Source organism: Corvus brachyrhynchos, unplaced genomic scaffold (genome assembly GCF_000691975.1).
Source record: "Corvus brachyrhynchos isolate BGI_N302 unplaced genomic scaffold, ASM69197v1 scaffold27, whole genome shotgun sequence".
Lineage (NCBI taxonomy): Eukaryota > Metazoa > Chordata > Aves > Passeriformes > Corvidae > Corvus > Corvus brachyrhynchos.
This window is the reverse complement of record NW_008239139.1, coordinates 1,309,951-1,320,673: the sequence shown is the minus strand read 5'-3', so window position 1 is coordinate 1,320,673 and position 10,723 is coordinate 1,309,951.

Here is a 10,723-nt window from a genome sequence, read left to right as displayed (position 1 = left end):
ATTCATTTTTCACTTGCACTTGGCCTGTAACTGAACTAAGTTTTCCTTTGATACTGGAAGTTAAATCTGTTTGCAATGGGACCAGCTCCTGCAAGCATCCAAAGTGTTGGGAAGTTTTCATGCAAAAATTGGTGCAGGGCTACTACCAGTGCATTTTCCCAAGCACTGCAAGCCTAATCCCTTGTCTGGCTCATCATCCAAGCTGGCCATGTTGCTGGTGATGTCCTGAGCTGAGCTACTGAGCAAGCTTCTCCTCACAGAGCTTCCTGGGATGTGCCTCTGTGCCTTGGACCTTGCTCCTTCCAGGTTTCATAAGCAGGGAAATTCTGAGAGATTTTGTGCTGAAGATAAGGATTAGGAGGGGAAGGAGAAGGAAGCAGAAGCACGAGGGGGGAGGAGGGAGTCCATAATTCATTTGAAGTGGTTCTCAGCAGGCAGCATTTCCATGCAAGCCCCTCTCTGACTTTCCCCCAGCAAGTACTGCTTGGGGGGCAATGGCAGGAGAGCTTGCACTCCCTTTGCTCCTCCCAAATGTTGAAAAGACTTTCTACTTCTGGCTTAGGCAATTAATCAGGTAAGGAAAAACTGTTGAGGACTCCAGGAGCAATACACACTGTACATCTTAATCAATTTCCCCCTCTTTCAAAAAAAATATTTGCCTGCAAGGGCCTGTACTATTTTTTCCTGTGTTGGCACAGGAGCCACGGGTAAGGAGATCATGGTAGCAGCTCTTTTTGTGTCTGTATAATAACTCATGACTCTCTTACTCAGCTAATTAAAACCAAAACCCCTCTAGCTACCCTGAAAAATGTAAATAACATTTATTAAAACATTGTTCTGTGGTATACCAGCACCCAAGTTACAGAAAGGCTGTTATGAAACAGGACTTTGCTTGTGAAGAAGATGGCTGCAAATCAAGTGAATACTGGGCTTTCTTCATGAAAGTATTAAGCTGGGGACAAAGAGAAGAGTGTACAATTAAAAATGCATGAAATGCAGAGGGCAAACAGCTGGCAGGGGCCAAAGCTGTCTGAACACCTTTGCACTGTGCTTTGCCCATCTCTGGAGTTAGCACAAATAATGGAATATGGGAGTGGAATATGCAGTGAAACAAGATTTCTCCAAGGGCATTGTGTTCTTAGCACAAGTATCAAAGTAATTGGAAGACAAAACACATCAAAGCAGGAAAAAAAAGTTTTGATGAGACAGGAGAATGTTCTTGACTCTCTGGCTAAATGCACAATGCCTGTTCAATAGCAGATCTGCTGTAATGTAAAATAAAGGGAATGTAATGTGAAAAACCATGAATGTGAAGCCAGGAACAAAGTTAAGTCCAGTATTAGGACACACAGCTCCTGTGTATTCACGTTTATCTCAAAACCCAAGCGTGTTTCATCCAAGCACAGAATGAGCCCTTGGTGCAAAAGCGAGTGAGTGAAACTCCTTGCTTGTTCCTTGCACCTGATAAAGATGCTATGGAACAGGCCTGATGTAATTCTTCAGCTGTGGCAATACCAGACTAGCTTGAAAAAATTTGATCCAACTTTTGAGCCCTCTAATCTGAATATATAAAACCTCTAAAGATAAGTAAATTAGGAACTCTGGGACTACCAGAGCACGTAAAGCCAAGTGCATATTCTAGCCTTGCCGAGCTGAACAGCATGAGCCATCCTAAGTACCTGTTTCTTGAGATGTGGAGACATTTGGAGAAGTGCTCCTGCTTTAATGCAGAAACAAAACCTTTCCCATTCAGTAAGAGGTCCTGCCACCACCATTATAGTACAGTTGGCAGGGCTTTGGAAACAATTCATGAAGGGTTTGTAAAAGTTCCACATGAGAACAGATGTTTTTAAACGTATTTTCTTTGCATTGTCTAGGAGTTCATCTCATTCTGTGGTCTCAGTTTAAGTTACTTGTCCCAAAGGATCAGATCCACAGGCACAAATATCCTACTGAGTCAATGTTTGCCATCTTGCAAGCAGACTAGGATCAAAACCATCAATGTATGCCTTGGTCAAATAAAAAAAATCACAGTTCCTGTCCTGTTTTAGTTTTGGGAGAAGATTCTGTCTCTGTGTCTAGTGAAAAACTTTGTTCCAAGATGTTGCTTTATGTTGGATTCCAGCCTTGTTTAGCACCCAGAATTTGCCCAACTAACATGGCTCCATACAGAGTACGCTGCTCTTGGACCTACAAGCTGCACAGTCTGGAAGAAATTATCAGGTAGTAGTTACCAGTTTGATTTATTCTTTCTATCACTCTCACTTCCTGCCACACCATGGGCATCCTGTGTTGGTGAACAGTATGAGACACGAAAGCTGACAAGTGTTTTATGACCTTCTTACTAAGGTTCATCTGATACAATCTAGATCCGGTGGTTTCCATCCAGTCAGAGCAGTCTCCAATTCCTGAACAGAGAATTATTGGAGTATGCTTAGCTGGCTCTGCACTAGAACCATTCTGCACATCCAGGTACTGCTTTCTTCTGCCTTCCAAAAGCTAATCCCTGTTGCCATTAGCCCCCTAGATGTGGTCATGCTGGTCAGAGACACCTCACAACCTGGGAACAAGGGATGGTCTCTGAGCCAGCCCCAGCTTCCTGGTAAGAGACTAGATTTACTTTTTAGCTGGACACAATGATACAGTTTATTTTCCCAGGACAGGAGACTCCACTCTGCTTCACACACCATGTGTGGCCCTGTGTGTCCTTTGAGACAACTGTGTGGAATGGATGCTGTCACTGGATGAACACTTTGGAGGGTCCTTTGTTATAAGGTCATTTTATGGTACTTGTACTTTGCAACTGGTTAATGCTGAGCACTGTTTCTAATTTCCTGTGACTGGTGTTATGGGCATTATTGATCCTCCTTGAGAGAAACACGAGTTTTCCTGCAACAGGTTATTGACTACCTCAAAGAAATTAGTTACCCTCATCTCCTATTTAAGGAGAGGGAAATGCCAGGACCATACATAGAACAGGGTGAGTTTTACAAGCCCTTAGTGCCTGCAGAGAACTAGCAGTGAAGGGAACATGTCACACTTCTTCAAGAGGTTTTTGGATGTTTTCAAGTCTAAAGCAGCTGTCACCCCACCACATCAGACTAATTCCTTAGCAGGGCTTCCCCCATTGATTGTGACAGATTGCCCTCCAGCAACTCAGCCTAAATTTCTCTGAGGAATGCAGTTAAGATGCTACAGCCAGCATTTCTCAGTGTTTTTGCAAGGGCTGTATGTGAATTTCACACAGGCAGATGGTTTACCAACCACTGCAGACTTGGTGAATGGAAAATGATAAACTGCTATCATAACTACTGCCTCTGAACAGTCCTTGGTCATTTAGAGCATGACTTGCCCGAAGCATGACCACAAATACCTGTTGAAGGGGAGTCAGTCTTCCTCTGTGCAGTTAGGGCATCAAAAACAGTGGAGCAGGAAGCAGTGATGACGGTAGATTATATAAACCTAGCAGAGAGGGGTGCTGCTGCAGAGCAGAAGCTGTCCAGCATGAGGACACACCAAACTACTTGGAAGGAAATATTTGTGCAGCCATCACCGAGTCCTGCTGTCCCCCAGGAGGTGGGATGGATGTAGATGCCAGCACAGGGGCATTCCAGCCTTAAGGCAAGGAGCGTTGGGAGTCTGGGACCGTGGGCGTGGGAGGGGACTGTCCCAGCACAGAGATTACAGACACACACAGTGTTTACCAGAGCTCAAGGGTCTGTTGCTATGGACAGGGGCACCTGTGCAGTGGGTTTGAAGGAAAGGGACAGTGGCACTGACCTGTTTCACTCAGCCCCCAAGAAGCTGAGTCTGGCACACTCTGCCTGCACCAGGTTCACATCCTGACATCCTAGTCTGTCTAGGGATAGATAAATGGGTGACAGTGATTTGAAGTGGACTTCTGAGTTTAGCCATTGGTATCTGTCCTCCAGACCTCCCAGGACACCCTAAAAATGTTGTTTCCAGTGCCCCAGTCAGTATCTACATGCTGACTCAGTGTAAGGAGCATGCTGGGAGCCCATTGACCACAGCTTATAAAAGAAGCTTTAAAGGCCTGCTGCTGCCTTAAAGAATGGCACAAACAAAACTCCTCCTGTTTTACAGGCCTCCTATGAATGGCTACTTATTCTAATGTACAGCAGGATGTGTATCATAAGAGGGTAAGTTTGGCCCGAGTGTGTAAGTGAGAAGCATTTGAACACTGACACACACACATGAGTGGGAAAGACCTGGACATTCCCAGCTCATACATGTCTGCGGGATGGGCACCGACACCCTTGCTCCTGAGGGTGGCAGCTGAGTCACTCCTCCTGCCTCCTTTGTGCGGCTAAAGTGTCTCTCTGTTCTGGAACAGCTTGAGGGTATAGAAGCAGAGGGAACACCATGCTGGCCAGACCTGCAGTCTGGGGTCTGTCTGGGACCGTGGCTGGTACAAGATGTCACAGAGGAAAGTGCCTGGGACCTCGAACTGTTTTGCTCACCATGAAGCAGCTGGTCCAAGCAGGAGGGATTTAGCCCTTGTTCAAAATTTTTTTACTACATGGTGTGAATTGGATGTTTGTGGTTCCCCAATCAACTCTGAGTGCAAATACTGAGCCCCAACATATGCAGGGCAAAGAAGGATCAGCACAAGAGGTCACTTCCAGAGCTATCCAGTTTTCCCACTGTCCTCCTACAGATAATGCAAATCAACCAGTAAACATTGCTCTTGGTTTTGAAACCTTGAGTTAGGACTGGTTCAACCACTGCTAAGGGTAGTCATCCTGAAGAGAAGAGTCAGTCAGTTCAGCTATGGATAGAGATTTGTTTTGACAGCATGCTGAAAATAGCATCTCAGAAACCACACTGCTAGGTGGTTTTAGAAAGGCCAGTTTTTGAAATGTTTCTGACTAGCCAGCTTGGTACTCTGTAAATAGCAATCACTTTGTTGAGCTGTTTTTCAAAAAGTGCCCATGCTTGGAGGACAATGCCATCCCAGGGCACCTCCTCATGGCCTGGCCATCCCTGCAGGCTGCTCTTATTCAGCCAATCCTGGGGATGCCATCGCTCCAGGAGCCACCCTCACGTGCTCAGACTTCCCATGTGCTTCAGGGCACTGTTTCCCAAGCCCCCTGCGTGCTCAGGTGAGCTCAGTCCCAGCTGGAGTATTTCCCCTCCCACAGCTCCTAGCCAGCCATAACCCTCACAGATAAACCCAGTCACGTCCCACTGACTGAGAAAGGGACAGAAAACTCCAGCTGTGGCTTTAACGAAAGAAACTTCTTTGGGAGGTAAAAGGTATGTGGTATAGAAGTCCTAAACTCTCCTGATTCAAAACACGCCCTCTTCTTTCTGAGAGGCTCCTTACATTTTTCCCGGAGGTGGAAATAAGTTGCAAAATGCTTTCTCTGTCCCTGCGGAGCAGTCCCCTCTTGCATCCCTTCTCTCCTCCGTGCACACGGCACTGGTGCTCGTGCCCTTGGTGATCTCTGCATCACGGGGACAGTGAAGACAGAGGAACTTTCCCGCTGGCCCTGAGATGTCTATCAGATCGCTCCGTGCCTGTGGAGCACAGGGGTCATGCTGCACACAGGCTCTGTGGCTCAGGCTCTGCCACCTCTGCCTTGGAGGCAACATCTAGGTCCCTTGACTTCTCTGCATGCTGTAATTTGCAATATGAACAGGCTGTCAGACCTGAGGGATGTCACTAAGGTCACATATGTGTCCTGGTTTGGGTTTATTTCTCTTTCACCACCCCGTAGAGTTCATTCCTGACTACGAACATCCATTATGGGACCCGACTTGCTTTTGGGGATCCCCGTGATCAATATCTGCTCAAATTTTGCCTGAAGCTTGCCCATCCTGCTTCTGCCCTCCCCTTATCTACTTGGATTTGTGAGTGAATACTTCCTCCTGGAAAGCCTTTCACCTTTTCTTATTTCCTTTTCATTTTCAGAATGGGATGCCTCTGCCCTGAGGAAGGGGGATGTATCCTGCTGCCTCCTCCCTTTGTGCTTCATTCTCCCTGTCTGCCCTTTTCCTCCACCTGCCCTTGGCTTGTTTTTCAGAGGATGTTGAGTGTCAAATTTGGTTGATTTGTAGCAGTCCAATTAGCTGATTCAATCCAATTAAGCTATCTGAAGTTATCTCTCTATTGTGGCGGCTTTGTTAGTCAACTCCATTCCCTCCTACCCTTGCAAAAATTTTTGCTTCCAGCTCCTCCCTCCGGATTTTGGTGGTAGATTTCCACTTGGTTCTTGGCTGCTTGATCAAAGCTTGTGATCCGGACTGCAGATTCTGCAGATTTCCTTCAAGGACCAGCTCCTCCAGCTGCCTCCTTTCCCTGGTTAGCCAAGTCTGCCCACAGTTCTTCTTCCTTACCAGAAGACTTGCAATTACTGTGTCTGCCTTTGACAGCTTGGCAAGAAGGTCAGCAATACTTTATCTCCTCATGAGACTCATCACTTGTACCTGAGCCCAGAGAGGTATCACCATCCTCCACCTTGCTTTGGCTGAGTGAAAACTGCCCACAGAGACATGTTTCTTCCATCGTTTCTTTGGCTTTCTGCAGTCAAAGTCTGAAATCTGAAATTCTGTCACCTCCTCAAAGTGTCTTTTTTCCTTTCATTCTGCCTGCTGGTACTGTAGAGAAAGAAGTAGTGTCACTGAGTACAAACCTTTCTGAAGAAAGAATGGGTGATGCTTTAACCTGGAAAGACACTGCCTCAGGTTTCTCGTTTTTATTTAGCAGAGAATCTACACCTGTAAGAAAACCCTTCTGCAGGTCCTGTTGCCCCCCATGCTGGCTGCTCCCAGCAAAGGATTTCAGGCATCAGACATTTCAGACAAAAACCAATTTGCTTCCCTAAGTGTTTCCATTCCCAAGCATCCCTCTTTACCTTCTTGATTCCTGTTGAGAAAGAGGTCAAGAGAAAAAGCCTGAAGCATTGCTTCCTAGACACCATGGATACTTTCCCAACTACCTGCCCTTGCTTTTCATCTTCTCTCAGCCAGCTGTGTCTGTGTTGAGGGCCATGCAGTAGAAAATGGGATTAAGGAGATGGATGTACCTGGTAAGAAGTCTTAGGTTCAGTAAGAAACTTCAAAGAGCAAATTCTGTCCCCTAAGTGATCCCACCTGAGACCAAGCCTACACAACACTCTCCAAAGGAGTTATTAACTTCCTCTTCCCTAAAGATTACTCTAAAACCATCAACATAAAATCTGGAACTTCTCCCCACACTTTTGGGAACAATGGTTCTCAGTTCAGAGGAGAAATCTCTTTTGGGTTTCCAAACATGGTCTCCATTTTCAGAACTGTCCCAAATGACAGGATGAGGGAGGATAACTTTATTGACAGGAAACAGCCTGGCAGGCAGAGAGGGCTGATCTTCTTAATGGTGTCTTCAAATCGCCTTAATATAAATCCCCATAGAATAGTCTTACTGGTTTTAATAGGTATGAAAGCAATAGTGCTGCAAAGAAACGAGCAGCACTTGAGAAGCTGCATCAAAGGTGTTTAACCAGTAATAGAAAATGGTCATTTTGCTATAGAATTTGAGCAATCCTTAAGAATTTAAGAGAATTATCTTCCTCTTAAGGAATTTGAAGTGTCAATTAAAAACTCTCCAGAAAGGTTATTATTCTCTGTTAAGCCCAAATGGATTTCTTAGGCAGGGCTATAAATGATCTGCCTCGTTCCTAGGAGCGAGCCAGTTCAGGGTCCTGTCTCTCTGAGCCACATAGCTTGAGTACTTCATTCTGGAAACATGAATATCATAGTATTGATTTTGATTACCATCAAACTTTGCTGTCAAGGTTTGTAGTCATCTGTTATTTGGCCTAAAACATAAAATGGTGAAAATCACATTTCTTTATTAACCTGCTTGCTTAGAACTACCAGTTTTCAGAGCATTTGCACCTTTAAAAAACTAACATGCTGTTACTCTTATGGGCAGCTGGTGCAGGCAGAAGCTAAAGAACTGATTTGTTGATGGTATCTCCCTCTGAAATTGTACTCCTTGGCAAAACCTTATTTACAACTCTAAGTCAATCAACGCTTTTTTTTCTTTCCTGAAAGAATGCCTGGTAATTTTTTCAAAATTCATTTGGCCAAACGTTTAGCCAATAAAGTAAATTTTCAAATTACTGAAGTTACAAAAAAAGCATTTTACAGGAAAGTCTCAAAGCAGGAACAGCTGCCTGGGTTTCATCATGACAGCTGCTCTTCACCTAACAACGAGTAGCCCATTTGTGTTTACTTATTCATTAGTACTGTAAAATAACACAATAGGATCAGATGTCTTGGCTGGCAAATGCCTTATTTCCTCTATGTTAGCACCTCTGCCTCAGCATAGTTTTATGTTTAAAAAGCCCTCATGGTTTGCTTTATTATTATACCATTGACTTAATTTCGCTTCCCAGATAAAATAATTAAGAGTCCAGGCAGGGAAGGTACCAGTTTAACTGGAACACAGCAACAGTCCCATTAGTTTTCCAGAGACCACATGCATTCTTAAAGTAAATGTTTTTTAGAACTGATCTGGATAAGGATAAACCCTCTGGTCTAATGCTCATATTCCAGGTCATCTGGGATCTCTGTGAAATCCCATATTCCTCCTTTATACAAAGCTCTGAGTGGAAAGGAAGATGCTTAATTTTTTAAAACAGAACCTTGTGAAATGAGGGTTTACCTGTAGTGTAAATGTGCATACATTGTTTCAGACGTCTGCATTTTCCAAATTAAACTCCCCAGGTGTGTCCCAGTTTTGGGGCCATTTTTCATCATCCTCTTTCCACACAGTGAGGTCAGACAAGGTGTCCCTCTGATGCTGTGGAGAGCACATGTGGCTTGCTCAAGGGGAAGGGGCTAGGGGAACCTTGATGAAAGCTCATTAGCTGTTTAAGGGCCTTTTATTTATTTGCAAGCTGGCCATCAGCCAAAAATGAAAACTCAAACCACTCTCTAGGTACAGCATAGCCCTGAAAAGTCATCAGCGAACACTTCAAGGGACCAGAGATGTTTCAGAAACGAAGGTTGAAGGTTTGACCGTGTTTTTCATTTCTGTGTTGCCATTTGGAATTCTATGGACAGAAGGATTTTTTCCTCTGAGAGAACAGGAATGACCAAGCTGTTCACAGGCTGCAGCAGCACCGAGTTTGGAAACTCAAATCCTCCCCAGGTTATAGCAACACCTGTCCTCATGAGATTTGGAGTGGAAGGGCACAAAGTGAAATAAGTACCAGAGAAGTTGTCCTGACCATAGTTTGTTTGCAATCAAAGCCCACCCTGAGATGTTCTGTGAATGTTCAGCATGGTGGTGAAGAGGGCAGCAATTAATTGGCACCGAGAAATCCGTTTTGTTACACTGGGTTCTGCTTGATATCTAAGGGAGTTCTCCTTGAAAACGCCACTTCATTCGCACTTGGGGATTGAAATGCTGGACTAGGCGGTGCTGGACTCAAAGGAATGTCACCAAGGGGCCTTGAGAAGCGTGCTAGAATAAAGAAATGGGGAAATAATGGGAGAAAATCCAGGAGAACCACTCCCTCCAATCAAAAAAAGAAGAGGCAGATGAAATCAGACACATTATATGCAAACAGAAGTTGCCAAAAGTGCTGGTAGAGTTCCCTAGACCAGTTAAAAGCAGTAAAATTATAGAAATATTTTGAGAAATTATTCAGCATTTGGTACACCTGTGGCTCACAAGTTGAATGTGATTTGGTTTAGCTCTGTCTGGAAGGAAGCCACTGGTAGCAAAGGCAGCACTCTATGATCATTCAAAAGGAGCCCCCCAAAACTCAAATGATAGCCTGGAGGGTTCCTTGTGAGGTGTCCTCCTGTGCTTAGTGCCCAAACTGACTGGTTTGGCAGCACTGAAGAAGGAGATGGGGTAGAATTACCACAGCTTTACAAGCAAGTAGAGACGATGTGAGATCCTCAGACTAAGGTAAGGAAAAGCAGCTCGTCCTGCTCTCCTGAAAATTCCCAGAGCTTAGCTAGTGCTGCTGATGGAAGCAAAAGGACCATTTCAGCAAGAGTTCTTGGTGAGTTGCTAATTCTGTGTCTAAATGAGGATTAGACTGGAAAGGTCACTGTCAGGGAAAAAAAAAAAACAAAAAAACAAACAGTTACAGAAATATTCATTGGCATTATTTCAGTGTTTAGAGTATTCAACAACACCTGCGTGTGGTGCCTGAGCTGCAGTTGATTCTGTGGGAAACTTTTCAGTAGTTCAAAAGAAGGGAATCCATATTTGGGCTCGGTTTGAGTGCCAGCCCGGGAGGGAGTAGCTCCCAGCTTTATTGCAGTCAGAGGCTGTAATGGTGCTAAGTCATAACTCCTTAGGTGTTACCTTGTATATCACATGCTAATCTGTCTGACACAGTTTTCAGGGGAAATCTATTTCAATGTAACCTGCCAGCCGCCTCGTGAAGCAGCTCTTCCCAAATTGCACGAAAGAGCGTGAACCCCAAGGTTGCGATGACGTGACTTTTTTAATTCACTCATTGTGACGCTGCAGGAAAAATTACATAAGCCACTCATGACTTCTAAAGCGCTTTAAAAAACGAACTTTAAAGTTAACCCCACACGGAAAAAAAACTTTCCCTGTTACTCACGGAGGCCGTGACGCTCCTCCGCGAGGGCCCCGCGGGGTTCGGGGCGGAGAGGCAGCGCGGCGGGGACGGGATGCGCCGTGCGTCACGGCGTGTCACCGGGGCTGGCAGGGTCGTGTTGCGGAGCT